Here is a 26,696-nt window from a genome sequence, read left to right on the forward strand (position 1 = left end):
CGGAACGCGCATCGCTATAACGCGGTTTCTGAGTGGTCGACGACAAACTTCTTTCTTGAGCTGCGTGGCTGAGCGGTAGTGATACAGTACAGTGATAAAGTATGTGTAATGATACAGTAACGCGGTGGCGTACACTCAGTTATTTGTCCCACCATCTTACAGTGTGTGTGTGCATCGTATCTCGCCAAATTTTATCGATACATTATTTATGGGGAAATGTTTTGTGCTTAAGCGTGTTTTGCTTAACGTGGAACTTTTCAGGAATGCATCTACCGCATTAAAACGAGGAATTACTGTTTTGCCTTTTGCATATGCTATAACGTGGTGTGTTGGTAATGGCGAAGTGACATGTCAGTTATATCACCGGGCAGTTAGGGAGTGGTGCTGGATGCTTGAGCAGTTGGAATTAGTGGTCCTGTGGACAGTGAATAGCGGTCCACTAGCCTGGCTGAATGATTGAATGACACAGCCATTGCAGATATTTGGCATATAATCACATTTATCGATTACTAGCGATAAGTACCCGGCGTTGCCCGGGCGAAAAAGACAGACACACACATCGACTTACACACAGACATCGACCCACACACATAGAAACATGGCCTCCCCATGTTCTGGTGTGACCATACTTTACCACACTGGTCAGTGCCAGTTGGTGAAGGGGAGACCCAGGACCGATTCAGAATTCACTCACCATTGACTGTTAACCGTGGCTATGTCAGCTGTTATTTCGGACTCTCTTTGTGTCTTACTCTCTCTCTCTCTCTCTGTGCATCTCTCTCCGATCTCTACTCCAGTGACCCGGGTGCTGCCGCGGGGTCCACTTTCTGCCCCGCCCCCTCTCCCCCCCACTTCCTCCCCCTACTGCCGAGACCTATATAACCTCGTGCCACGGCAGATCTCTCGCCTACTTCAGCAGTTTTTCTTGCTGTTGTTGTCCCACCTGATGATGATTGCTTGTGTTGCGATCGAAAGGTCGTGATCTATTATTTTTCTATCTACGTGACTTTACCAAAAGAACCAAAGAGTATGGATTCCTGCAGTCACGAAAGCTTCAAATCAAGACTCAATCTCAGTTCGCCACATTCTGAGTGCAGTGAATTAACCACTGCTCCTACACTTGTGGAATATCGACGTGTACAGACCGTGCGTCAATCCTCTGCTGGATGATGACCTCCCCATGCTGTGCGGTGCGTGAGGGTAATTTGACCATACTTCACCACGCTGGTCAATGCGTGTTGTTAATTGTGGGGAGCATAGGCATTGTCGCAAAGTATAGAACAATAATTATTACGTATGCACGGCCATCTGCTAACAACGTGGCCCTGAAGCAGCCTACAACACCTGTCTTCTTGGTTCTTTCGGTAAAGTCACGTAAAAGGGAAGTAATAAAATAATAAAAATAAAACATAATAAAATAATTCTCACGACGTTTCGGCCACAACGCAAGCAGCCGTCCTCAGGTGAAACCAGATCTGTCGAGGCGACAGCGTCTGAATGAAACAGCACACGTGCTTGGAGCATATATATAAGCTGGGTTGGAAGGGGGGGGGGGGGAAAGGGAGCGCCTTGACAAAAGAATTTGCATATCAAGAGGAATCCAGCATACCCATGGGAAATGCAGGTATGTGATTAGTACTACTTGTGTAAGTGCATTATGCAGGATTAGCATCCAAGGAAGGGGATATGGGAAATGCAGATATGTGATTAGTACTACTTGTGTAAGTCCATTATGCAGGATTAGCAGCATCCAAGGGATGGGATATGGGAAATGCAGATATGTGATTATTGCTACTTTGCCCGTGCAGTAGCACTAATCACATATCTGCATTTCCCATATCCCCATGTCTGACAGAATCGGGTATAATCCTGGTAATCAGGCCATAGGCACGTTGTTGAATATATGGAAACATAATTAAGTTTATTACAACATAAATATTTTGTATCTGCTAAGTCTGGCTGTGTGTGCGTGTGTTTGTATTCAAGCATTACTGGATGTGGCCGCAAATATTTTGGAAGCATCAACTACGACATACGATGCTGTACAATACAAAACCAATGGAAGCTTTGATCAAGAAATCAAAAGGGTAACGTGAATCCTATAAGCGCTGACGATACATGAAACAATCACAAAACTAACTAAACAATTGACCAGGCATATTGGTAGTTTTGTCTATTCTCATCTGTTCACTATTCCCACTGAGCGGTGTTCAACCAGCTTTAGTGCAAAAACAAATGCATTTGGTGCCCTATTCACGTGCAGCCTTTGGCTGAGATCACTCAACATGTTACAAGTTAAAGTCATGGATCAGTAAACAGGCTCGCAGCAATGCTGACCTCAGCAGGTTGTGCTGATCACAGTGATAATGCCACTGTGTGGGTTTCACCTTAGCCTTGCTTTGTAGCTATTCGGCATGTTTGGGACATTGTCCGACGTTTTTCACCACGTGCTTGGAACTTTTTCAGGAAGTGAATTGAATTATTAATTATACTTTTGCGTGTGGCAATATGTTCATGTGCTGAATGCCACTGAATTTAATAAAAAGTCCAGTTGAAGAATTATAATGTTTTACCGGTATAATATAAATCTCTTCTGCAGTCATTCACTGACACGCAAGGCAAACTGCTTTGCAAGATTGCCCAATGGACTCTCCATCTCGTGGTGATTATGATGCCGATAGCACAATCGAAATACAGTGTACAAAAAACTAAAAATTTCATTTGGAAACATTGTATGTTGAACGTCTTTCTGTGACACAGTTGTAAACCAGCCTATTCTTTCTTTTAGCTTTCTCTGCTATACGCATTAACATTAAAGTTTGCTGTACTCTGTTCCTATCTTTCATAAACCCTGCCTGTTCATCCGCCAACTAATCCTTAGTCTGTCCTTTTAATTGATTTAATAGTACTATCATTAGTACCTTCTGCATGTGGCTCATTAGTTGCAAGGTTCTGTAATTTTTACTATCAGTGAGATCTTTTTTTGGGTATCGTCACATGTGCAGTGGCATTACGGGGCGATGCCACTGCTCCCTGAGTGCAATGCCAGCCCTCAGTTAACAAGGTGCGGAAGAGTGCCTGGAGCAGGTCGGGCCGTGGCACTCGGGTTGAACACAAAGGGGCTCGTGGCCGGAGATGCGGACCCCAGGCCCCCTAGAGGGGGGCTGGGGGATGATGTATGGCCAACCCAGGACCTTCTCGAAGGATCTAGAAGGTGGACTTTGCCAGGGGCGGAGAAAGCCTGGACTGGATATAAAAGCCGGACCCCTGAACGGGTCAGGCTGCTGATGAACATTTGAAGACCTGTAGCTGCCAACTGAAGACCCAAAGACTCACCCTGAGAAGAGCCCGAGGACCGGACCCGAACCCCTGCCTAGGGTCGGGCACGATAGTCCGGAGGAGATACCTCCATAGTGTATTGGGTGGAAGGGGCCGTTACCACTTTGTGTAAGGGTCTGTTGAGGTTATAAATAAACGTGTTGCCTCCAGTAAGTCTCGCTCTCCCTGATTACCCACTACAATTGGTGACAGATGTGGCCAAATTATGTATATGGATTTCGATTTAAAGCTTTCGTGACTGCAGGGATTCATCTTCTTGGTTCTTTCGGTAAAGTCACATAGAAGGGAAGTAATAAAATAATAAAAATAAAACATAATAAAATAATTCTCACGACGTTTCGGCCACAACGCAAGCAGCCGTCCTCAGGTGAAGAACATGTCTGTCGATAAGACAGAGTCTAAATGACACGTCTTAGGCTTGGAGTGTCTATTTAAACTGTGAGGGAGGAGGAAGAGAGCCTTGACAAAAGAATTTGCATTTGAAGAGGAATTTAGCATATTTATGGGAAATGCAGGAATGCGAATAGTGTTAATTGTGAAATGCGTGGGAGGTGGGCGGGGGGTTTTCAAAGTCATATTATGCCCATGCATAATGCAGGATTAGCAGCATCAAAGGGAAGGGGCAGGGGCAGCACCAACAAAGGGAAGGAATGTGAATAGTATGCAGCTGCAGCAACCAAACAACCACGTAAAAAACTAAAGTATAAACTTCATAGTATCATCAGTATACTAAATATACTCTCCAATAAGCTGAGCTACTAACAGTAAGTAATACATTACAATTCTACGTCGCAAAAAATATAATATGCTTCCAGCTAAACTTTTTTCCCTTACATCAAACAGGTCTACCCCGTACTATATGCTGCTATAGACAAACCCAACATTATACTGTATTACTATACACCACCCTATACCTTATACATTGTTATATTACACTATGTATTATTCTACCCACCCTAATGTATATCACACTGCTATATATTCACTATACAATTACGATACTATATATTACTTTGTACATTGTATTAAGCATATAAATGTTATACTATTTGTTATTATACACTGTACCATTGACCGTCGTGTGAAAGATACTAAGAGGCAGCAACGAAATATGACAATGGGAGAGTAGCAGAGCAAAGAATCCATTCCCTGCGGAGAATACAATGCCAGTGAGTGGAACGCGGTCTGAGAGTCATCGTAAATGTGAACATAATCAGTTAAGATCCCAAATGGTTTATTACGTCCTTCCAATGATTGCTAAGCCAGAATCCATCTTCTCGGTTGAAATTGTCTCTGTGTTTGTATATGTGGATCGCCTCATGAAAGAATCTCTCATGATAGCCAGATGGCTTGCAGAGAACCTCTGTCTTGGAGAAGTCAATGTCATGTGAGCCCACTGAATTGTAACAGTGATCTGCCACGGCTGAGGTGTTTGTCCTACCGTGTTTCAGGTCTGCTTTATGTTCACGGATGCGGTCCGAGACATGTCGTTTGGTTTCTCCAATGTAACTGCTACCACAGAGGCAACTTAGTTTGTAGACGCCAGGGTACTGTATGTCTGGAACCACATCTTTTACAGACGGGACCAGATCACGGATTTTATGTACTGTGTTGAATCGGACCTGGATCTTGTGTTTAATCAGGATTTTGGAGATCTTTTTTGTGACCCCAGCAATGTAGGGTAAGGTGATGGTCTTGAAAGGCTCCTCAACAGGATCCTTCTTGATGGTTGGAGTGATGGCCTTGCTGATTGTGTAGTCGGAGTAACCATTAGCCTTAAGAGCTTGGCGTACGTGTTTGAGTTCACTGGCAATGTGTTCCTGGTCGGAAATGCATTGGGCTCTATGATATAGAGTCTTGATGAGGGAATTCTTCTGGGATGGATGGTGGTGGGAATCCGGTTTTAGGTAAGCATCCGTATGGGTGGCTTTCCTGTAGACAGAGTGGCTCATTGAACCATCAGGTCTCCTTTTTATTAGGACATCCAAAAAGGGTAGCTTGCCATCTTTTCGACTTCCATGGTGAATCTGATGGCTGGCCTGCTCTAGACCAATTTCTCGACCACATCAATTCCATACACCCAGCCATCAGATTCACCATGGAAGTCGAAAAAGATGGCAAGCTACCCTTTTTGGATGTCCTAATTAAAAGGAGACCTGATGGTTCAATGAGCCACTCTGTCTACAGGAAAGCCACCCATACGGATGCTTACCTAAAACCGGATTCCCACCACCATCCATCCCAGAAGAATTCCCTCATCAACACTCTATACCATAGAGCCCAATGCATTTCCGACCAGGAACACATTGCCAGTGAACTCAAACACGTACGCCAAGCTCTTAAGGCTAATGGTTACTCCAACTACACAATCCGCAAGGCCATCACTCCAACCATCAAGAAGGATCCTGTTGAGGAGCCTTTCAAGACCATCACCTTACCCTACATTGCTGGGGTCACAAAAAAGATCTCCAAAATCCTGATTAAACACAAGATCCAGGTCCGATTCAACACAGTACATAAAATCCGTGATCTGGTCCCGTCTGTAAAAGATGTGGTTCCAGACATACAGTACCCTGGCGTCTACAAACTAAGTTGCCTCTGTGGTAGCAGTTACATTGGAGAAACCAAACGACGTGTCTCCGACCGCATCCGTGAACATAAAGCAGACCTGAAACACGGTAGGACAAACACCTCAGCCGTGGCAGATCACTGTTACAATTCAGTGGGCTCACATGACTTTGACTTGTCCAAGACAGAGGTTCTCTGCAAGCCATCTGGCTATCATGAGAGATTCGTTCATGAGGCGATCCACATATACAAACACAGAGACAATTTCAACTGAGAAGATGGATTCTGGCTTAGCAATCATTGGAAGGACGTAATAAACCATTTCAGATCTTAACTGATTGTGTTCACGTTTACGGTGACTGTCAGACCGCGTTCCACTCACTGGCATTGTATTCTCCGCAGGGAATGGATTCTTTGCTCTGCTACTCTCCCATTGTCATATTTCGTTGCTGCCTCTTAGTATCTTTCACACGACGGTCAATGGTACAGTGTATAATAACAAATAGTATAACATTTATATGCTTAATACAATGTACAAAGTAATATATAGTATCGTAATTGTATAGTGAATATATAGCAGTGTGATATACATTAGGGTGGGTAGAATAATACATAGTGTAATATAACAATGGTGTATAGTAATACAGTATATAATTTAATGTTGGGTTTGTCTATGGCTGCATATTGTACGGGGCAGACCTGTTTGATGTAAGGGAAAAAAGTTTAGCTGGAAGCATATTATATTTTTTGCGACATAGAATTGTAATGTATTACTTACTGTTAGTAGCTCAGCTTATTGGAGAGTATATTTAGTATACTGATGATACTATGAAGTTTATACTTTAGTTTTTTACGTGGTTGTTTGGTTGCTGCAGCTGCATACTATTCACATTCCTTCCCTTTATTGGTGCTGCCCCTGCCCCTTCCCTTTGATGCTGCTAATCCTGCATAATGCATGGGCATAATATGACTTTGAAAACCCCCCGCCCACCTCCCACGCATTTCACGATTAACACTATTCGCATTCCTGCATTTGCCATAAATATGCTAAATTCCTCTTCAAATGCAAATTCTTTTGTCAAGGCTCTCTTCCTCCTCCCTCACAGCTTAAATAGACACTCCAAGCCTAAGACGTGTCATTTAGACTCTGTCTTATTGACAGACATTTTCTTCAACTGAGGACGGCTGCTTGCGTTGTGGCCGAAACGTCGTGATAATTATTTTATTATGTTTTATTTTATTATTTTATTACTTCCCTTCTACGTGACTTTACCGAAAGAACCAAGAAGATATTTATATGGAGACGCATAGACAAACTCGTACCAGAGCTCTGGAGGACGACTCAACAGCCCCGGGGTCGGCAGCCCCGGTGGGAGACGGAGCATCGCCGGCTGAGCTGCACACCGCCCAGCCGCCCGGTGACTGGCTGCCATCAGGAGGGATGCTTCGGGCGGCGCATGCCCGCCTCGCTGAGCTCCTGCACGTGGCGGTGTGCATCCTCGGCGAACTGCATCGCGGCGGAGGAGGGAGGCGTGGAGCTGTGCGGGGCTGTGATTCCCACCGCAGTTCCTGCAGTTCCCGCCCCAAGTTTCGAAATTGACGCCGGATGTGGGGGAACTTCCACCGGAAGTTCCAGGTTCCCAGAGGTCTTCGGGGCTCTCGCCCACCAAGCAGAAGCTGCTGCGGGGCAGCTGCCGGCAGGGCGCATGCCGTCTCTCCAGCAACGGCTGCCTGCGCTTAAATTATTTTCAGCAGCGGGAGGCGATTGGGTGGCCTTCAACGAAGATTCCTTGCCAACTGCGAGATAGCTGGGTGGTCGGAGGTGGTGGCGCTGCGGGCGCTCCCAGCTTCCCTGGACGACGATGCCCTCGCCGCCCTCATCGCCATCCCGAGGGCGGATCGATCCACGTTGCAGCAAGTGCTGCAACAAATGGCAGCGATCTATGGACTGCCTTCAGACACACGCCACCGCTTCGCTGCATGCAAGAAGGGTGAGTCAGAAACACCCCTCGCCTTTCGCAGCACACTGTTAGCCTTAGCAAAGGCTGCCTTCCTCCGCATGGACCATGAAGGCATTGACGCCCTCATCCTGGAAAAAATGCTGGTGCTGGCACGGGAAATGCGTGTAGCAATACACACCATCAACGACGAGGACTTGAACTCACTACGGGCTGCACGGTGCATCCATGCACACTTGCCCTTACAGCGGGAAGCCGGGTTGGCAGCCTGTGCTGCGCCAGGGGAAGCTAGCAGCATGCTGGAGGAGGTGGAACCCGCTCGGGCCTTCGCAGCAACCCAGGACAGGGGATGGAGGGCGGATGACCGGTCGCGTCGGGACGGTTCCTGACAGCGGGGACAGACGTCACCACGACCGGACCAGGCCCTCATCACCTGCTACAACTGCGGACTGCAGGGACACGTGTCGTCGGGCTGCCGGGCGCCTTGAAGTTGCTTTCCCGGACCTCAGCCGTCATCCCCTCGCTCATCCCCGTCCATGCAGCAGCCTGAGGCGAGTCGCGGCACCACACACAGATGGCCCCTGCCTCCACCTCATGCATCTCATTGTGTCGGCTCGCGCGTTCGTCGTGCATCGGGTGAGGGGGGGGGCAGAATGCGCGCAATCCGCATGGCCACTCCAACCGGGTCAGTGATCGGAGCTGGCTCATAGGGTTGTTTTGCCACAACCGTGGGATCCTCGGTTGTTATTGGCTCTATCGAGGGGAATGCTTTCCAAATGTTGGTCGATACGGGAGCTTCGGCAACCATCATTTCGGAACTCATTTATAACATCTTACCCAAGAAATGCCGCTCCCTACACCCAGTTGAGATACCATGTTTCGGTGCCAACGGGTGTTTCTTGGGCATCATCAGCCAAATTACTGCCCTAATTTGTATTGCGGATATTAAATTCACGGGCCCCATTCTGGTGTCCTCATCGCTTGCCGTTCCTTGCTTACTGGGGACCGATTTATTGGGAAAGATGCCTATCTAAATTTTTATCGACCAGGCATGCATTGAATTGCCATCTGGTCGTCGTTTGGCATTTCTGCCCTCCCCCACTCGGTTGCGTACGGCCTACGCTACTGTACAGGCGCTGGCATCCCGGACGGTGTGCATTCCCCCTCTAGCTCAAATGTTGGTCTCCCTTCACTTGCGGAAACCATTCGATTCTGGGGCGATGGCGGGGGGAATCTTCTGAGGCCCGTCGAACATGGCTGTGCGGGGGATGGAGCTGGTCGGGGCACAAACCATAGTCTCCAATGACAGGGAACCCATCATCCAGATTTTAAATGACGGGTTGCAGACTTCCGTCATTCCACAGGGTACCGTTTTCACTCATGCGACACCGGCACTCCAGGGTGACTTGGTGGTGGGCCATGTTGGGGCTGTACCTCGGCCGCAGCCACACTCAGATCTGGACGAATGGTGGTTGGATTCACTCTGCTCTGGGGCTGGCCGCCTGTCTGACCCCCAGAAGGGGAAGTTGCAGGCACTTTTGGGAGAATTTACAAACGTTTTTAGTAAAAGTAAATTTGATATTGGCCGTACTAAATTATTAAGCCATCATATTGACACGGGTGATGCCGCTCCCATCCGGCAGAACCCATATAGGTTGAGTCCGGTAGAAAAAGAGCATGTCCGATTGGCTGTCAATGACATGCTAGCTGCGGACATCATTTCGCCATCTACCAGCCCGTGAGAGGCCCCTATCGTCCTCGTTAAAAAACATGATGACACCTTACGATTTTACGTCGATTTCCACAAATTGAATAAAATATCGGTTGCGGATGCTTATCCCCTTTGTTGTATGTGTCGGGTTATGAAATTTTGATGAAAATAATAAAAATTAATAATTTTCCGAAAAATGCGCAAATCGCATTAATTATGTTAATGTGTGTATTAACATGCATAAATTATGATAATGTGTGTAATTATATGCATAAATTATGATAATCGCGGAGATAAGCGTAGTAATTTATGCGGATGCTTGCGATTATGTTACTGTGAGCAGTTATGATAATTAGGCTTAGCTTCGTTTATCCATTGTTATATCAATCAGGATAATACGATTATCATCGATTATCCGAAAGCAAGTATACGTCAATAAATTCATGGACAAGATTATGCAGTAACGAAAATGAATGACTAAAAATACTTCTTCATTGGCGTGATTATGCAGTTAACGAAAATGAATGACTAAAACATTTCTTATTCATGTAACTCGACGACAGCAACTGCTTTGCACGATCCGTTGATATTGAACGCACCACCTCGAAATAGCAACCCTTTTTGAAACGCAATGACAATTTTTTCTTATTCGTGTGCGTGCTGTGTGTGCGTTGTCCCCTTGTAATATTAATTAATTCTTAGAGCCGGGAGTTGTGTCGTTAGCTTGTGTGGTGTGGGAGGATACGAACAGCGGCCAGAAGTTTTCTCTGGGTTGGGCGTGGCCGCCGCTCTGCTCCTGCTGCTCCCTCGCTCGGCGTGTCTCGGCTTGTGCGCTCTCTCTCTCCACTGCTGGACGACGAGTTGGCACGACGCTCGGTGACGCCCGGTGACGTCCGAGTCGTGCTGCTCTTGCGCTCTCTCTCCCTCTACTGCTAGATGACGAGTTGGCACGATGCTGTCCTTGAAGATGCTCGGTCGCTCGTGGCGCTCGGTGGCGCTCGGTGGCGCTCGGTGGCGCTCGGTGGCGCCCGGTGGCGCCCGGTGGCGCCCGGTGGCGCCCGGTGGCGCCCGGTGGCGCTCGGTTGCGCTCGGTGGCGCTCGGTGGCGCTCGGTGGCGCGCGGTGGCGCCCGGTGGCGCCCGGTGGCGCCCGGTGGCGCTCGGTGGCGCTCGGTGGCGCCCGGTGGCGCTCGGTGGCGCTCGGTGGCGCTCGGTGGCGCTCGTTCGGAAGACTTTGACTCTCTTTCTCCACTGCGGGATGACGAGTCGGTTTTGGTTGATGCTGGTTGATCTGGGTGTGTATTAGACACACGGCGCATTTGATGGCGCTGTCCTCTTCCTCACAGCCGTTTGACCAGGCTTTCTCCACTGCTTCGCGCTCTCTGCTTTGCTCGCTTGGTCGACGCTTGGCGATCTCCGCCCTTTTACAGGTTGATTGCTTGTCGTCGCTCGTCACTCTCTCTGCTCCGTGCTTCCCTTGTTCGTGCAGCTGCCAGCTTCACTCGCACTTAACTTCGTTCTGCGAGAAGCGACACCTGCTATCGGCATCGGTGTTTCGTTTCCTCACGACGCTCCGCCAGTCGGAGCACGGCTGAAACCCAGCCCCGACCCAGGTTGAACTCAGACTTCTGCGACTCGAACGACCCCTCCTCGTTCCATCACTTCTCGAGGCACGATCTGCCCCCGCTCTCTTGCGAGCCCTGTCGCAACGCTGCGTCGCAAGCCGAGTTGCGAGACCGAGCACGACTCGACCCAGACTGACTGTTCGCTGTCTGCGCCCGTGCCTAACTCAAAACATGACTCCCCTCTACGCATTCCTTGCGAGCGGGCAACAAAAAACACAAACAGAGCGAGAAGAAGCAGACACCCCCGCGACTCCTCCTCGCGACCTTTCCTAACCCTCCAAGCATTCATGGGCCATCTGTTTGTGCTGCGGGGAGATAAAGACGGCCGTGTCTAACTCAAAACGTGAGCACGCTCTCCTCTCTCCGCGTCTCTTGCGAGAAAAAACAAACAATGTCAGCACAACCCCCCCCCCCCCCTTGTGACCTTTTTGCTCCCTCCTTGCTTGCCAGACCCCGCTGGAAGACAAAGGTGGCTGAGGAGATGTTTGTAATACATTTATGTGGTCCTGTGTGTTACATTTATTCTTGAATTATATTTTATGAGTTCCTTCGGTCTTAGTATCGTGGTTATCATTCGTCTATGTTTAATGAATATTCGTAATGATCCTCGTCACATTATTATTTTGGGGCTTCGCCAAGTTTAGGTCTCCAGAGATTGGTGTTTTATTCTGAGTTATATTTTAATGTCCTGAGGTTAAATGTAACTATATTTCCACTTAAGCTTCCTGGAATTCGTACTCTTTAGTTTTTCGGAATGTCATGTAGATAGGAAACATATAATTCTAAATAATATGTATGCAGTGAATACGAGTAATATAAGATAATTACTCAAAAAAACTTATGGTTTGTTGGTTAATTCTATTTGTTAAGTTTCTACTTTTTGGTTAGGAAAACGTTAAGAAAACGCGAGTGGCAACCGTTATTATCCTTTACTCTGCTCTGCACCCCCTCCGTGCATCTCAAGATGTTTTGGGAGTTCAGGTCATCGATTTTTGTCCATCTGGATGTCTCTGACCTCTCTTGTGACCGACTTCTTACCAGTTTAATGGCCGTTTCACAGATTCCTGGTGTGCTTGTAGTGGGTTGTTTTCATTATTTAATTTAAAAAAAATATATATATAGATATAATAATTTTTTTTTTTTATTCTTAATATTAATAACGGAAAACAGGGCATAGATACAACAATCCGCCCTTTTAAAAATTATCAGTGGTTGATTCGGCCACTGGCGAATTTTTAAACAAAGTAAATGCCCTGTTTTTTTTTTTGTTATAAATCCATCAGCCGCCCTTACTCTCGGCGGTTATTTCTTACGACGCGCGTGCACGTATTACGATCTTAACCTGGTTACATTTGAAATAAGCAAAGAAAATAACAACACGTTAAACATCGATATTGCGTTACATCGGTTCTCATTCATCATAATTCCGACGAATATTCATTTTTGTTTTTGCTTAACATGGTTACATTTGAATTAAGCAAAGAAAATAACAACACGTTAAACATCGATATCACCAGTTACATGGTTCTCATACATCATAACTCCGACGAATATTCATTTTTGTTTTTGCTTAACATGGTTACATTTGAATTAAGCAAAGAAAATAACAACACGTTAGACATCGATATCCCCAATTACATAGGTTCTCATATATCATAACTCCGACGAATATTCATTTTTGTTTTTGTTAAATCCTGGGAAACGCTAGGTAGCGGTTTCGAACGCATTTATGCGTTACCTTCCTCATGTTGCCTGGTTTACCACTTATCACTTTGATAATTCGATCACGGTTTTCGGGTTCGTTTTTGTGGTTTCCTCTCTCACTCTCTCGCGTCGTGGGAGTGTGTGGTGAAAAATTGTGCTGCACATAATCAGAATTCGCGCACACAACCCACTTTGACACTTGGTTCGTGGCATTCGCTCTCTCTGCGATTACATGCACATTTGCCGAGTCAGTGTGTCGATTTAATTCTGTGCCTCGTAATGTTGTCCTCTTTGTTTTTACGAGTGTGTTAGATTTCAACACCATTCCCGATACGTCATGGACATTCGTCTCCATTTCAGCACTCCGATCCACATTAATTTTTGTTTCATTTGGATATTTTCCATTCAGGGGCTCACGCCTGTACTTCCCAGGGTGGGTCTCTGTGTTCCCTCTCCCTGCACTATTATCGCTCTCTTTTGCGACGCGTGGCACTGTTTTCCCCTTGCGCTCTGGTTTTCCTCTCTGTCTCTGCTGTCTGTTATCTACTGTCCGATCACACTTCAATTTAGCCCTGTCCTTGCATTCGATTTGCGCGTCATTTACGGGAGCACTGTCCGCGTTTCTTACCGCATCGTATGCATTTGATGTTTCCCGGTTGTGGTGGTATTTGCCCGCCCTGTCACTTGCAGCCTGCTTGTATTTCCCAATGAGGCCAGGGTTTAACAAAACTTCAGCGTGCGTGGCGCGTATGGGCTGCTCGCTCTCAATCACTGTGGGTGGTTCATCACGTATTTGGACCGCATTCTGTGTTATTCCTCTATTCCCTCCTGGTATAGCCGGTGGAGAAATTGGTTGGAATTGGAACGATTGTGTTTGACCTCCCATCCTGCGATTCTCGTACATTTTTGGCCCAGTGTTACTCCCATTTGGGTGCCAAATTTTTCCTGGATCGTTACTTTGCCATTTTTGTGGGAAATTTTGATCTTGCGTATGTCGGGGCATGGGGTGTTGATATGATTCTGCCCTTGGTCTCCACATTCTGCGATTCTCCTGAATGTTCGCCTCCGTACCTCCGTAGTCTGTGTACCACCTTCTCGCTGGATGGCTATCTCGCCATCTTTGTGTGTAATTTCGACCTTGCGTGTGTCGTGGCATGGGGTGTTGATATGGTTCTGCTCTGAACCTCCCCCTGCGATTCTCCTGAATGTTCGCCTTTGTGCCGCTCTCATTCTCGTGCCCCCCTCTCTCTGGGTTATTTTGCCATGTGTGCGTGCGTCTTTGCTCCTCCCTGCATTGTGGGACTGCTCGGTGAATTTTTTTTTTCTCTGAGAGGCTGGGTTCCTTATCCCTCTCCCTGTGTTCTGGACCCGAATTATGATTCTTAGCTCTGTATAACCATGCCATGTACGCCTTGCTCTCTATGCGGCGTAAGGATGCGGTTTCTGGATTCAAAACCATTCTCACCCTTTCGGTAATCTCTGGGCTCAAGGATTCAAAAAACATAATTTTGAACATTTTATCTCCTTCGTGGTATTGATTCACATCGCCTGCGTAATACGCTCTTTTAAATTGTAAAAGGTAGTCACGTGGGTCTTGGTCCATGCCTTGGGTCATCGATTTTACAGCATAAAACCCCTCAGTGAGTGTCGAATATTCTCCAAACTTCCGAATAACTGCCAGGCTCAGTTGTTTAAAATCATTTCTAACCTTGTGTGGTAGTGAATTTACCCATGGGATAGATTCTTTATGTAAGCTCCGTTTCAACAAACTCGCTTTTTCGTCCCGTCTCCTCAGCCCTCTAATCATTGCCTCCTCTTCTACTGTTGCGATATGTGTGTGTATATCCATAGACTGATTGTGTGGGTCAAAATCGGGAATTCTGACTAGAGCCTTGTCCATCAATTTAAGGGTTTTACTGTTGAATAAGTATTCCGAAAGTTGATCGCCGTCAGCGTCATCATAAAACAAGTTATCATCAGGCAATCTGTCACTTTGGTCTGTGCTGTGTCGCTCGTGTTTCAGCGGCGTGCATTTTTTGTGTGCGCGCCCAGTGCTGTGTCGCTCGTGTTGCCATTTCCCTTCAGTTTTTGCCTCTGCCCTTAGTGGAGCATGTCCAGTCGACTTTACTTTAACATTTTGCCTCCCTCTATCTGTGAAGTTGTCAGTCTCAGATGTTTTTGTTTGCATATGTATCTCTCCCTCCCTTCTCTCGAATTGTGAGGGTTTCCCTTTGTCAAGGATTTTTTGTTCGATATCCATAATTTTTTTGCGATCAGTCCCTGGACTCTGTCCACGTACCCAAGAGTGTGATTTACTGTTACTTCCATATTTATTCTGTGGATCAACGTCTGTGAGTTTCGCTGGTGTCGCGAGCACTGATTTCTCCTCCCTTACGATGGTGTGAGGACATTTTTCCTCGTTTATTAGAGACGATTTCTCTCCTGTTTCCTTTCCGAATTTTTCTTCATTCCACAATCCCTGTCTGTATGCCTGTGTGAAAAGGAATGAGTCCTGTCCTGCCTTCTCTGCAGCTTTTGCATCGTGTTCGCCTTCGTTACATTTTATCCAGTCAATTAGTTTCCCCCGAGGTGTGTTCGTGTTATCGATACAGCTCCCTTCCCATATGTCTCTCTGACTGTACTGCTTTGTAACAGATCGGTTGGTACGTTTTAATACGAGCTCCCAGTATTCCGTAATCCATTCAAAAATTATTCTTAATCCTATCATCTCAAGTGGCAGGAGTTACTTTGACATTTCCTTTCAGAGTGCATATAAAACAATTATCTCACAGAGTGTGGTCAGTTTGACTCGAGCTATTCTGTAATTTTCCGATTCAGAGTGCGTACCTCTAACACCATTTATCACAGGATGCAATCGGTTTGATACGATATTATCTTAATTCCACTGTCTCTGTTTCAACCTGCTATTCTGGGTTTTAACCTTAGAGGGCGTTTTTTTTGTTTTTGTTTTACGCCCGTTAACAATCCCATGCAATGTTCGATCCCGATATTCTGGTTAACACGTAGTGATTCATTCCATCATCCATGCAAAACACTGTCTGCGAGAGATCCCGGACGAGCCACCCATTATGTTGTATGTGTCGGGTTATGGAATTTTGATGAAAATAATAAAAATTAAGAATTTTCCAAAAAATGCGCAAATCGCATTAATTATGTTAATGTGTGTATTAACATGCATAAATTATGATAATGTGTGTAATTATATGCATAAATTATGATAATCGCGGAGATAAGCCTAGTAATTTATGCGGATGCTTGCGATTATGTTACTGTGAGCAGTTATGATAATTAGGCTTAGCTTCGTTTATCCATTGTTATATCAATCAGGATAATACGATTATCATCGATTAAACGTTTACCGATTATCTTAGTGTGTGTTATGATATTTTAGGTCTCCATTTTCATATCTCATCGCAGGATAAAGTTATCAAGAATAAGATAGTTTTGCATGGACTTGGAAAGAAGCACTCGAACAGTTGGTGTTAAGCAATTTTATTCTAAACAAGCATATGACACTCTCTTATCCGAAAGCAAGTATACGTCAATAAATTCATGGACAAAATTATGCAGTAACGAAAATGAATGACTAAAAATACTTCTTCATTGGCGTGATTATGCAGTTAACGAAAATGAATGACTAAAACATTTCTTATTCATGTAACTCGACGACAGCAACTGCTTTGCACGATCAGTTGATATTGAACGCACCACCTCGAAATGGCAACCCTTTTTGAAACGCAATGACAATTTTTTCTTATTCGTGTGCGTGCTGTGTGTGCGTTGTCCCCTTGTAATATTAATTAATTCTTAGAGCCGGGAGTTGTGTCGTTAGCTTGTGTGGTGTGGGAGGATACGAACAGCGGCCAGAAGTTTTCTCTGGGTTGGGCGTGGCCGCCGCTCTGCTCCTGCTGCTCCCTCGCTCGGCGTGTCTCGGCGTGTGCGCTCTCTCTCTCTCCACTGCTGGACGACGAGTTGGCACGACGCTCGGTGACGCCCGGTGACGTCCGAGTCGTGCTGCTCTTGCGTTCTCTCTCCCTCTACTGCTAGATGACGAGTTGGCACGATGCTGTCCTTGAAGATGCTCGGTCGCTCGTGGCGATCGGTGGCGCCCGGTGGCGCTCGGTGGCGCTCGGTGGCGCTCGGTGGCGCTCGGTGGCGCCCGGTGGCGCCCGGTGGCGCCTGGTGGTGCCCGGTGGCGCCCGGTGGCGCCCGGTGGCGCCCGGTGGCGCCCGGTGGCGCTCGGTGGTGCTCGGTGGCGCTCGGTGGCGCTCGATGGCGCTCGTTGGCGCTCGGTGGCGCTCGTTCGGAAGACTTTGACTCTCTTTCTCCACTGCGGGATGACGAGTCGGTTTTGGTTGATGCTGGTTGATCTGGGTGTGTATTAGACACACGGCGCATTCGATAACGCTGTCCTCTTCCTCACAGCCGTTTGACCAGGCTTTCTCCACTGCTTCGCGCTCTCTGCTTTGCTCGCTTGGTCGACGCTTGGCGATCTCCGCCCTTTTACAGGTTGATTGCTTGTCGTCGCTCGTCACTCTCTCTGCTCCGTGCTTCCCTTGTTCGTGCAGCTGCCAGCTTCACTCGCACTTAACTTCGTTCTGCGAGAAGCGACACCTGCTATCGGCATCGGTGTTTCGTTTCCTCACGACGCTCCGCCAGTCGGAGCACGGCTGAAACCCAGCCCCGACCCAGGTTGAACTCAGACTTCTGCGACTCGAACGACCCCTCCTCGTTCCATCACTTCTCGAGGCACGATCTGCCCCCGCTCTCTTGCGAGCCCTGTCGCAACGCTGCGTCGCAAGCCGAGTTGCGAGACCGAGCACGACTCGACCCAGACTGACTGTTCGCTGTCTGCGCCCGTGCTTAACTCAAAACATGACTCCCCTCTACGCATTCCTTGCGAGAGGGCAACAAAAAACACAAACAGAGCGAGAAGAAGCAGACACCCCCGCGACTCCTCCTCGCGACCTTTCCTAACCCTCCAAGCATTCATGGGCCATCTGTTTGTGCTGCGGGGAGATAAAGACGGCCGTGTCTAACTCAAAACGTGAGCACCCTCTCCTCTCTCCTTGTCTCTTGCGAGAGAAAACAAACAATGTCAGCACAAACCCCCCCCCCCTTGTGACCTTTTTGCTCCCTCCTTGCTTGCCAGACCCCGCTGGAAGACAAAGGTGGCTGAGGAGATGTTTGTAATACATTTATGTGGTCCTGTGTGTTACATTTATTCTTGAATTATATTTTATGAGTTCCTTCGGTCTTAGTATCGTGGTTATCATTCGTCTATGTTTAATGAATATTCGTAATGATCCTCGTCACATTATTATTTTGGGGCTTCGCCAAGTTTAGTTCTCCAGAGATTGGTGTTTTATTCTGAGTTATATTTTAATGTCCTGAGGTTAAATGTAACTATGTTTCCACTTAAGCTTCCTGGAATTCGTACTCTTTAGTTTTTCGGAATGTCATGTAGATAGGAAACATATAATTCTAAATAATATGTATGCGGTGAATACGAGTAATATAAGATAATTACAAAAAAAACTTATGGTTTGTTGGTTAATTCTATTTGTTAAGTTTCTACTTTTCGGTTAGGAAAACGTTAAGAAAACGCGAGTGGCAACCGTTATTATCATTTACTCTGCTCTGCACCCCCTCCGTGCATCTCAAGATGTTTTGGGAGTTCAGGTCATCGATCTTTGTCCATCTGGATGTCTCTGACCTCTCTTGTGACCGACTTCTTACCAGTTTAATGGCCGTTTCACAGATTCCTGGTGTGCTTGTAGTGGGTTGTTTTCATTATTTAATAATAAAAAAATAATATATATATAATATTTTTTTTTTTTATTCTTAATATTAATAACGGAAAACAGGGCATAGATACAACACCTTCCTCAGATGGACGAGTCCCTGGACGCCCTGGCTAGTGCACGATATTTTTCCACGCTGGACCTTCTGTCGGGCTTTTGGCAACTGCCCCTGGGCGAGGCCTCCAAGCCCAAAACGGCTTTCCGGACACCACAATGCCTTTTTTAATATAACCGGCTCCCGATGGGTCTCCATTCGGCCCCAGCGACATTCCAGCGCCTGATGGAACTGGTCCTCGCTGGGCTTCAGTGGGACTCGTGTTTCATATATTTGGATGACGTGATCATCTTTAGCTGCACGTTTGATGAGCACCTAGACCGGTTGAGGGCTGTCTTTGTTAAAATGCAAGTGGCCAATCTTAAATTCAAGCCCCAAAAATGTCACCTTTAGTGGGAATCCATACGATACCTTAGCCACGTTGTCAGCCATTCAGGCATTGCCACCGACCTGGAGAAAACGGCTTGTGTCTGGACGTGGCCGACCCCCACATCAGTCAGGGAAGCACGGAGCTTTATTGGGTTCGCTTATTATTATCGCCAGTTTGTCGCGGGGTTTGCTTCCATCGCTACACCCTTCCACATGCTCACGGCGAAAGGCCAAAAATTGCATTGGGGGGAGGAGGAGGAGGCCACGTTTGTCATGCTCTGTGAGGCATTAGTTAATGCCCCTCCCCTACGCTACCCCAATGGTTGCCAGCAATAGCGGGTCGTGGACGGAGTGGAATGTGTTGTCGCATATGGCAGCACGGTGCTGTCCTCGGCGAAGCAATGCTATTGCCTCACGCACCTAGAGCTGCTAGCAATCGTTTTTTTCGTGCAGCAATACCGGCCATACCTATATGGTAGGCGGGTTACGGTGTGGTCCGATCACGAAGTGCTGCAGTATGCCTTACGGGTTGATCAGCCATGTAGGCAACTTTCTCACTGGCTCGAATTCCTACAGGACTACTCGTTCACCGTCACTTACTGGAAGGGTACCCAGCACTCGAATGCCGAGACTTTGTCGTGGTTACCACCGAGTGACAAATGCGCTTCTTGGGCTCAGGGCGCTGTAAGCAGCCGATTGACAGGTCACCGCCTCCCCTCGCAGCGTCAGCCGAAGTGGCTTCCCCAGGGGTTGGTTCCCCCAATGTAGCCGACGAGTGTGTCGCACGGGATGCAGTACTCGGCCTCAACCTCGCGGATTGGGGATGGCTCCAAATGGAGGATAATTCCCTGCTGAGGTTGCGCCGCTGCGCTATGCGGCCAGAGGAGAATGAGGCCCATGGTGGAATCACGTCTATTGTGTTGCGAAATGGCCTCTTGATGAAATGGGATAGCAACGCAGGTCGATATCAGATTATCGGACCCTGCGCCCTGCGGGGTAGGGTTGTATGGGCTATCCACGAGCGCCTGTTGCACTTAGGGGTTCACAAAACACTTGCCATGCTCCAGCTGGGCTTCTTTTGGCTGGGCATGGCAAAGGGTGTAACTGATTTGCTGCAGGGCTGCGTGCAGTGTGCACAACGGAAACCGCCAGCTAAGCCGTCCTGTCCACCCTTGCAGTCCATCCAGGTGTCCCGCATTAATGAGCTCTTCACTTTGGACATCCTTGGTCCCTTTACCGCCACTCCCCAGGGCAATAAGTACTTACTGGTTGGGGTGTAATATTTTTTGGCCTGTGGCTTGGCCACTCCCCAACCAGTCGGCGGCAGCCATCACCCACACCTTTCTATATGGCTACGTACTGGTCAAGGGTGCCCCGGACCGTCTATTGACCGACCAAGGAAAACATTTTTCTGCCACCTTGCTACGGGAAGTATGCGACCTGTTGGGTACGAAGAAAATTCGTAAGTTGCCATACCATCCCCAGACAGACGGCATGATGGAACATCTGCACAGGGCACTGACCTCCATGCTGTGCTATAAAGTTAGCGAGTCGCAACTTGATTGGGATTTACAAATTCCCGGAGTCCTAGCTACATATTGGATGGCCTCTCACGTGGCAACCGGCTATTCGACGTTCTTTTTAATGTATGGCAGGGATGTCGACCCCCCCCCCCCTCCCGTTGACGTGCAGCTCCGGGTCACATCTAACAAATTTCAGATTTTAGACCACATGCGCTTCAGTATTCAGAAATTGACGGAAGCGCGGGAGGCAGCGAGGGATAATTCAAAATCGTGCCAAATAGCCAATGAGGGGCTGCGGGGCATCCACGCACCCGGACACGTGTGGGTTGCAGGCAACAGGGCTTAGCTCCACTGCCCCCAGGTACCATTGGCAACATCGCCCAAATTAATGAATCCTTGGAGGGGTCCGGTCGACGTCGTGCGGGTATTTCGACCCCAGTGCATTATGGTTCGGTGGGGCCGAAGGTGCTGGTATGTTCATCCGTCGTGCCTCAAATTCTTCATCGTGCCACGCAGTTCCACTCCATCTCCACGACATGGGGGCCGTGTGTGTGATGTGCCCGACGAGCCGGGTTGCGAGCCTGCAGGGCTTAATCGTCAGCAGAGTGCTGTCACTGAATCCCCAGGTACACTGCAAGTGACACCCCCGCAGTCGTCCTCGCCGGCTGCTCCTCTGACCCCGGACGTCGAAGAGTTGTCCGCCCAGTCGGATGTTCCCCTTGTGGGACCTACCCCTGCTGGACTATTGCCATCTCCCCCTGCCATATCCGGGGGCCCAGCCACAAGAACTCATTAAAAAACTTTCCGGTTTTCATGACCCCCCCACACACACATACATGTGCCCCACACTGTCAATTCACTTCGTCTCAATCGTTAGTTGCTATTTTTTTACCATGGATTGTGGGGGGCATGTGTGTTTGCGCATGTGGTGTTATTGAATTGCCCTGCTCTGGTTGTGTTTTCATTGGTCGGGTGTACATTTGTATATAGTATAATCTTTGTATAGGTGGGCTGGGGTATTTTTTCAATAGGTGCTTTGTTATTTGTTGTTGAAGCACACATGTTTTTTTGTTACCCACATGTTCACTCGAAGGGGAGTTGGCAGCCGGGACGGCTGGATGCTACGAGGGGGGGAGTGATGTAGTGGCATTATGGGGTGATGCCACTGCTCCCTGAGTGCAATGCCAGCCCCCAGTCAACAGGGTGCGGAAGAGTGCCTGGAGCAGGCCGGGCCGTGGCACTCCGGTTGAACTCAAGGGGGCTTGTAGCCAGAGATGCGGACCCCAGGCCCCCGAGAGGGGGATTTGGGGATGACATACGGCCAACCCAGGACCTTGAAGGATCTAGAAGGTGGGCATGGCCAGGGGCGGAGAGACCCAGGACTGTACATAAAAGCCAGACCCCTGAACAGGTCCGGCTGTTATTGAACATTTGAAGAACTGGAGCTGCCAACTCAAGACCCGAAGACTTGCCCTGAGAAGAGCCCGAGGAATGGACCCAAACCCCTGGCTAGGGTCGGGCTGAGTAACCGGTGTCAGGGCGCGATAGCCCAAAGGGCAGAACCCGAACCCCTGGCAAGGGTCGGGCTGAAGCTTAACCAGTGTAGGGTGAAGCTTAACCAGTGTGAGGGCATGATAGTCTGGAGGAGATACCTGCGTAGTGTATCAGGTGGAAGGGGCCGTTACCCCTTTGTGTTAAGGTCTGTTAAGGTTATAAATAAACGTGTTGCCTCCAGTATGTCTCACTCTCTTTGATTACCCACTACACGTGTAGTGTTATCATTTGCAGACACACTATGTGGAGGCAACAACTTTTATTAACACAATGCTACACTGTTACACACGGGACTAAATCGCTTATCTCACTCGGATGGCTGCGTACACCTTTCCTCTCCGCACCTATATATCTCGTCAGAGCAGCCACTTACTGTTGACCCACTTCGTAAGAGATAACTACCTCTGGTCAGAGCAGCCCTCGTGCTGTTGACCCACGATGTCAGAGAGCGCGGGCCCAGGCGACGAGCAGGAATCTTCCGACCACTGAACAGCCTCGAACCTCGCTCGAGGCTTGCCTTATATCCGCTATCCCCAGCTACCCTCGCTCCTCCCTCGGCCGCCCCTCCCCTCGGCCCATCCGGCAAATTCCAGTTCCCTTGCGCCTGTTTGCCCATCCTGTCACGTGCTTAACCCGAGCCAGGTGACTTGTCCTCACGTGCCACCTATACCTCACCCCGGCCCGTGACGTGCATGGTACTGTACCCTGCTAGTTATCTCCACAACACGCACACAGCGCAAAGCGCCGTAGTGATCCGAATAACGTCACTACACATGTGTAGGGGTGTTAGAGAGAGAGCCCGTTATGCATGGCAGCTTATGGCAAACAAACACAGTGGGCGGGGCTACGTGAGTGCACGGGGAGGTGCTCTCTACGACGTCCGCGCCAGGCACCCCGGGGGGGCCCCACCCCCACCCCTGAGCGGGGGGTTGGGTATAAAAGGGGATGTATCGGAGGGCTCGGGGTTCTTGTTAAGCTAACCAGTGAAGACTGAAGACGTCTTAGCTAGAGCCCTGGACTCCCCTGGTTCGCCGTCCTTATCAGGGCCGAACAGGACTGAGCCAGCGGCGTGGTCCCGAGATCCAGAGCCGGTGCTCTTGTCAGCGCTGGTCTGGGACTCAGGGTACCGGGCCCGACTTACCAGTGTCGGGCCAGATAGCCTCCCCTAGCCCGTTTGAGGAGGACTAGGAGGCAGGCTAGGAAGTAGCTAGCGCGTGTATCCCCAGCTAGCCGGGTGAGGGGGCCGACACCCCCTCTAGTGTTGTATGCCAGAACCGTGCTGTGTGAATAAAACCCGTGTGCCTCCAACTCCGGCGTCCAAGAGTCGTGAACTCTATTACATCTGGTGTCAGAAGTAAAGATCAACGAACATGGACACGCGCCGGACAGCTCGAGTCAGGGTACCGGAGGGGGAGGACACCGTTGCAGTCGGGGAGCCCGGGACGGCTGAAAAAAACACGGAGCAGTCGGGGTCGGATGCGTCCACACCGCAGCAACAGGAGAATGGAGAGCCGTCGACAGAGGGGCTGAGGCAGGCGCACGCTAAGCTGGCGGAGCTGCTGTACGCCGCTGCCGCCATGCTGGACCAGATCACTCAGCTAGGGGCTGCTGGACCGCCACGGGGCAACAGCAGCCGGCGACCACAGCGCCTTCCCGCCATTTCGACGGAGTACCACTTTCAAAATCCCGCCATCGCCGCAGCTGCTGTTGAGGGCGTGGCCGGGTTGAGCATCGAGTCCAACGGCGGGCATACAGTACCTGCCGCGTCATCACCAACGAACGGCACGTCACCACGGGTGCGACCGGCGATGCCATCGGTTGTTCGAGCCGCGGCACAGCCGGGTGGGGGAGACGGAGTCGCGGTACAGCCGAGTGGGGGAGACGGAGTCGCGGCACAGCCGGGTGGGGGAGACGGAGTCGCGGCACAGCCAGGTGGGGGAGACGGAGTCGCGGCACAGCCGGGTGGGGGAGACGGGGGAGTGCGACCTTCCGCGGCAGCCGCTGCGTTACATCAGCGGCTGCCTCCACTCAAAGAATTTGTGGGCGAGGAAGGCGACTGGGGCGGCTTCCAGCGGCGCTTCCTCGCTCACCAGGAAATGGCACAGTGGACGGACGCCGAGGCTCTCCGCGGGCTGCCGGCACTCCTCGACAGCGACGCCCTTGCCACTCTAACATCGGCACCGAAGGAGAGGCGCTCCACGCTGCAGACGGCGATGCAGCTGCTGGCTGCGGTCTACGGTCCGCCGTCGGACTGTCGCCAACTCTTTTACGATCGCCAGCGGGGGGCAAAGGAGTCGCCCCTGGCGTACCGCACAAGCCTCCTGGCACTGGCAAAGGCGGCCTTTCCACGGATGGACATCGAAGGTATCGACGCCATGGTCACAGAAAAGATACTCCTGCTGGCGGACGACTTGGATATCGTCATCGTCGCACAAGACGACGTGGAGATGTGCTCCCTCCAAGAGGCACGACTCCTCCACGCAAACCTGCTCGCGCAACGACGGAAGGCCAGCAAGGCGGCGAGCGGGCATGCCGTGGCTGCAGCCACCCTCCCGGCGGAAGAGATTTGCGCCATCGACCATCAACGGCAGCAGGGAGCGGGAGTACGGGCGGACCGGGGCGGTTCGGGCCATCTCGACCATCCATCGTCTTCGCCAGCGCTCCCGCGCTGTTACAACTGCGGCATCCGGGGCCATGTCGCCTCGGGGTGCCGCTCTCCTCGGCAGCAGGGGACGACACCTCGACGGGACGCCGGCCCTCTTCCCAAGCTCCGTCATCATAACCCGGCGAGTCGCGGCACCCCTCATGTTTGGCCCACGCACACGCCCGTCACACACTCAAACACCGCAGCGAATGGGGGGTCGATATCGCGCACTATCGCACCAACACGCACCACTCTGGGTACTCATATCGAACCCAGCCAGTGGACCGTGTTGGCCCATCGTATTGTAGCCGCATCATTGGGGTCGTCTGCCGTTGTGGGGCACATCGACGGGGTTGAGGTGCGCATCCTGGTCGATACGGGAGCATCGGCGACCATTATTTCGGAATTGATTTACAATATTCTCCCTGTCCAGAGCCGTCCTTTGATGCCCGTTAACGTGCCATTCTATGCTGCTAATGGGGGCTCACTTGGCATCATTGGACAAATTCGAGCCAAAATTTGTATCGGGGATATTAAATTGTCTGGGCCGATTTTTGTTTCCTCCTCGCTGGCGGTTCCGTGCCTGCTGGGGACGGACTTCCTGGCCAAAATGCCGATTAGGATATTAATCGACCAGGGATGCATTGAGCTCCCATCGGGCCGACGCATGGCGTTTCTGCCATCCCCCGTTACGAGTCGGACGGCGTACGCGACGGTGCCGGCGTTCGTAGATAGAACGGTGCGCGTTCCTCCGGGGGCACAAATGTTGATTCCTTTGAAACTTCGGCGGCCCTTCGCTAAGGGCATTGGGGCCCAGGGGGTTCTGCTGGGGCCGTCTAGGGCCGGGGTTAGTGGACCTCATTTACTTCCGGCCCAGACCATAGTAAGAGGGGACGGAGACCCCTTCATCGCGGTCCTCAATGTGGGCTCGCAGACGGTGGTGGTCCCACAGGGGACCGTGCTTGCTCACGCAACGCCGGTGCCCTGTGAGGAACCCGTCGCGAATCACGTGAGCGCTGTCCCTGCGCCGCGACCACATTCGGACAGCGATGAAGGGTGGCTCGAGGCGCTTTGTGCGGGATCGACGGACCTGTCAAATTCAGAGCGTCAACAGCTTAAAACACTACTGCGGGAATTTTCCGACGTTTTCAGTCGGGACAAATACGATTTGGGCTGCAATCATCTGCTGCGTCACCATATTGATACGGGTGACAGCGCGCCAATACGCCAGAATCCTTTTCGGTTAAGTCCCGCCGAAAAGGACCATGTCAAATCGGCTGTTGATGACATGTTAGCCGCCGACATCATTTCTCCTTCCACCAGCCCTTGGGGAGCGCCGATTGTCCTAGTTAAGAAACAGGACGGCTCGTTGCGGTTTTGCGTTGATTTTCGGCGCCTTAACAAAATTTCGGTGGCCGACGCATACCCGCTCCCACGGATGGACGAATCGCTTGACGCCTTGGCGGGAGCGCGATTCTTCTCCACATTGGATTTACTTTCGGGATTCTGGCAGCTTCCTCTGGACGATGATTCAAAGCCTAAAACTGCTTTCCGTACACCGCACGGCCTGTTCCAATTCAACCGGTTGCCGATGGGACTCCACTCAGCGCCGGCAACTTTCCAGCGTTTGATGGAATTAGTTTTGGCTGGATTGCAATGGGACTCGTGCTTGATTTATTTGGATGACGTTATCGTCTTTAGTAAAACATTTGACGAACATCTCCGGAGGTTGCGGGCGGTTTTCCAAAAGATGCGGGCTGCTAATTTGAAATTCAAACCCCAAAAATGTCATCTGTTACGCGAATCGGTGCGTTATTTGGGAC

This window comes from Lampetra planeri, chromosome 60 (assembly GCF_965212315.1).
Source record: "Lampetra planeri chromosome 60, kcLamPlan1.2.h2, whole genome shotgun sequence".
In the NCBI taxonomy this organism is placed as follows: Eukaryota; Metazoa; Chordata; class Hyperoartia; order Petromyzontiformes; family Petromyzontidae; genus Lampetra; species Lampetra planeri.